Source organism: Amblyomma mixtum, chromosome 3 (assembly GCF_055824585.1).
Source record: "Amblyomma mixtum isolate Tamu chromosome 3, ASM5582458v1, whole genome shotgun sequence".
Taxonomy (NCBI): domain Eukaryota; kingdom Metazoa; phylum Arthropoda; class Arachnida; order Ixodida; family Ixodidae; genus Amblyomma; species Amblyomma mixtum.
In genome coordinates this window covers 360791272-360795863 of record NC_143014.1, presented here as the reverse complement: position 1 = coordinate 360795863, position 4592 = coordinate 360791272, and the positions used below count along the sequence as shown (strand labels likewise).

The 4592-nt window shown below is 48.7% G+C and overlaps 1 pseudogene; it reads right to left on the bottom strand.

The window, feature by feature from the left end:
• Positions 1-1958: 1958 nt before the first annotated feature.
• On the bottom strand, positions 1959-4316 carry LOC149356531 (uncharacterized; annotated as a pseudogene).
• Positions 4317-4592: the final 276 nt, after the last annotated feature.

Here is a 4592-nt window from a genome sequence, read left to right as displayed (position 1 = left end):
TGTTGAAGCAGAAAGAATAGACCGGCAGTTCCACTGCAACACCTTCAACGACCCTATGTCGCCGAAAGGGCCGCAGCGGAGACCGCCTGATCCAAAATGCTGCCTTTGGGTGTAGATCTAGGGTGATTCTTTTTATTCTTCGACTGAGAGCAAGACGGACTAGCACCACCTATCGGAGACGCACTGCGCTTTTGAGCACGCATCTCAGTCTCCATATCAACGCACTCTTCAGATGAGAGTTCTGTCTCACTGTGATGTGAATAACTTGTTGTAGGGATAGACGAAGGCTGTGATTGAGTCTGACTCAGTGGATTGGAAGTCACGGGCACAGAAGGTTGGGGAGGTGCAACCAATGGAGAAGTGATTGTGCTACAAAGGGGGGCAATAGAAGCTTGCAATAAAGTGGACATTTGGGAAGCCATGACCTGCGAAATGCACGCGGACAGATTTTCAACTATGCGATCCATGGCACTTGCCATTGCTTTCTCCACCGCCGCCGCAATCGCTTGCGACAAGGAGGAATCCACAACGGTTGCATGCCGCGCTGCCACACTTGCATAGCCAGATGTCCTATCTTTGATGACTGCAACTGCCTCACGTCTTGAGCACCTGCGCTTGTCAATCAACTCTAATACTTGAACTTCCTCAGCCCGCGCTGGGCATTCGGAATGGCTTGCTGAGTGTCCACCGCCACACAAACAGCATTTCTCTTGTTGAGCAGAACACCCAGCGGGGTCGTGGCTCTCTCCGCACCCACAGCAGCGAAAACTCGATTTACAGGCCTTGGCGCTATGGCCAAACCTCCAGCAATTACGGCACTGAAGGGGCCGAGATGTAAATTGATCCACACGGAAAATCAAAGGCCACACCTTAACTTCAGATGGACAGGGCAGCCCCGCAAATGTAGCAATAACAGTCTCCGTCGGTACCTTTGTTCCATCTACCACACGACTGCATCGGTGAATGGCGATCACGCCAGCCGAAGTGAGCTTTTCTAATGTCTCGGACGCGCTTAGACGTGGGTCTACGCCACGGACTAGCCCTTTCGAACACGCCAGATGAGGAGGTATGAACGCGCTCACCGGGTGATTGGCAAACGACGAACACTTCAGCAGGTCGGCTACGCATGCCTGGTCTGGCGATCTGCATACGATCCCTCCACGGCCGAACTGCCGGACGTCTGTAATCTTCATGTAATGGGGGGTGGTAGATTTAAGCGCAGCCTGAACAGCCTCGGGGTTATTCAGCTTGATAGAGCCGTCATCCGCGGGGACGAGAGCAACCGGTATGCTGCTAACTCCGCCACGGAGGAAACAATCAAGAGGCAGCTCATCTGGGGCGAGACAAGCTGACCAGGGGGTGTTCCCCTGGCCGGGAGAGTTTGTGGACATCAGACCACGTTCCCGCGTTCAGTCACCCTGGAAAATGGGAAGAAAACACAAGAAATCAAGCAGAAATTCGAGGAATAACTCAGCACCGCCTGGTACTTAGCCGCAACCCAACCCGAGCTTCGTCTTCTGTCGTCTTCCTCTCCTTCATCGGCGCTAGCCGCTGGGGCAGCAAACCCCAACTCTCTTTCTTACACTCCCTTATTGCAAATCTGCTCCACCTTAAGAGATTCCCCTAAACATTTGACCAACTCTGTTCCCACTTCGAGTTATTGATCAATTCGCTCTCGCCCTACCATAAGCTTGCCGCCTCGGTTAGTGCTGGTGGAGTGACGGGTTCGAACGCCGAACCAGGATGTAGTTTTCTTTAACTGCGAAGTTTCTGTGGAAGCTGTATATTTTTGCTCTGTAGCCGTGTGGATGCGCATGGGTGGATTCCAATGAGTAATTAGTCCCTTATTACAGTTTTTGCATGTTTCACATGACCTTAACACGATCTGAATTTACAGTGGATGATTTAGCTGTTGAAGCTGAAATAAAATTGACATCAGAAACAATTTCATTAATCATTCACACATCATTGTCAGGGTAAGCTGCATCAATTAACAAACTGTGAATTTGCAGCTTAACCTGTTCTTTTCTGCGGCCATCCACCTTGCTGAGAAGGCCTTTTAAGCTCAAAAGGAAGTGCTCGTCATCGTCTACTGATATGGTAGCCGTCGTCAAGTCACTTAGCCTCTGCCGGTTTTCTTTTAGAGCAGACATCATCAATTCATCCATGTCCATCCTCTTTCTTTTAGCACGCTTGCTGAGGGTCTTGCCTGGCGCACACATTTCGCTTGTGGCAGGCTGCGCACTTAGGGCAGGCTGAAAGTCTGGCTCATTACACTCCATCGGTGCCGATGCAGAACCCCCTTCCACCTCATCAGGCAGTGCAGGCTCCTCCTCAGTGCTGTCTATATAAAATGAGAGTCATATGCCCTCAACAGAAGCAGCTGAGTCGGTGGCTGCGTCAAGTGACTGTGAATGCTGAACTGCAGCCTCGTCTCTTCTTGCCAGGCTGTGGATGGTATGAGAAAAAATATATTAGACGCTTAAATGCACACATAAACTCAAGCATAATTAACAACATGAAGAGAATAGCACATGCAAGGTTTGTGTCACACGGGGCTGTTTATAAACTCCCTGTCAACACGTGACAAGTCAGTGGTGCCCCATTGTATGGGCTGGTTTTGGCTTCTAAATATTTTTCTGCTCTTGGTGGCCTTTTGTCACAGTAGAATGGAGCAGAAATGCTAGCCATGTGCTCTGGAATGAAGTAGGTTGCGGAGAAAAAATAAATCTTAACCAGCACTACACATAAATGGGGCACCGGTTTTTATTACTTCAATGGAAATCAAATGTAGACTACAGGGGAGTACAATATTACAAACATGCAGTAACAGAGATGAAGGGGCCTATTTGTCCAAATATTTTACCAATTCCCTAAAAAAGACACCTGTGTTGCGGTAGTTTATTTTATGTGCAGCGTACTGGCAGTTGTGGCCCATTGGTTGTTCCCACTTTAGGAAGTGAAGAAGTGAACTGATTCATATATATCAAACATACTACTAAAACAGATTGCGTGCAAAGTACCAATGCCGAAATTCAGAGTACAAAGGATGTCGCACTGTTGGCTGCAGGTTTGTTTGTTGTTTTTTTTTTAACCAGGGGGTCAGTTGGTGTACGCAAAAAGGTAGGTACATGAGCCTGGTTTTATTTCTTTCTTCATCAAAATATGGCGGCTGCAGCCAAAAATATCAAACCATGCTTAGCAGCAAAACGCAACAGCCACTCAGTAGCAAAGAAGCTAACAATAGGCCTTCACCTTCGACGTTGTATTGCGTCAGCCAGGAACATGAGGTTTGGCATCAACGTCCAACTTTTTTCCACGTCCGCTGCGCCACTGCCAGACTTTGCATACCCTTTCCTGAGGCGAAGAAACTTCTGCCTCAGGAAGGCCCACCGATGTTGTAGCACTGGCACTGCATTAAACATAGGAAAAGAACATATTTACTTTTTACAAACAAAACACTGCACATATTTTTCTGAAAAATGCGTTCGTCTGAAGAAACCTCACTGCTGCCGAATTATGCTGATCTCATTTCTTCAGCCCAACATCAGGTTTATGAAAATTTGTGAACACTGCCGTAGAAGTCAGCTACATTCGTTCTTTTCAGCCTACCAGCTGGAGTTCGGCAGGGTAGCATCAAAAACAAAGAGGGTCACTTCATCACGGATTAAAGACAAAGCGATAGCAAGACACTCGTGCCATAGAGACCCATAGTGTGACCCACTCCCATAGACACCCTTGGACATGTTGGTTACAGTTCGACTCCCAAGCGAAGGCTAGCGCAAGTTGCGACTAGCAGTTCTGTGCTACAACTCACGCAGATTTCAACGCAATCAGTCACGCACGTGTGCGCTAATTCCAGGGCCCACAATCTGCCCTAGAAATCGCCGCTTCACCGAGTGTGACAGCGAAACACCGGAAAAACGCTTCAACAGGCCCCTTGTCCTATCGCATAAAAGCACCGTTGTAGACACGTCGCTTGATGCTACGCAGGCTTTTTACGGGCTGCAAGAACGCACAAGAACGAAACGGGCAGCGCACCGCCGTCAATATTGTCAACGCTCATCCAGCGCCATAATCGCACTTTTCTAGACGAGGGAAAGCATTTGACTGCCGCAAGTTTGTCCGCAGATAGAAAGAAACGAAAAGCACTTACCGCTTTGATTCAGCGCACTAGAGATTTCGAGCCAGGCGTCGTTTTGTAGCTGTTTGTCACGGTACGTTTTCAGTCGCTGGTCGTAGAGAACAGGCCTCTGCCGAACTTCTTCAATGAGCAATTCATCGGATAATATAAAAGGGCGTTCGGCATTGATCATGATGACAAACCACGACACAACACAAGCGAGCTGAGACCACGTGCTGTCGGAGCAGCGCTGGTCGGAGCTTCGAAAGGAAGGAACATCGATTTGCGCGCAAAATTTCGGCAGGCCGGAAGCCTCGTGACCGGAAAATGAAAACCGAAACTGGCGTACGCATTGGCCGAGCAGTAACAGTTGCATCTGTGCTCGTCGTAAAAGTTGCGGGTCCACCAACATTTACGTCCACGCTGACAGCAGAATTTGCGTACTTTACGCTCAATGCAACACTCGTCT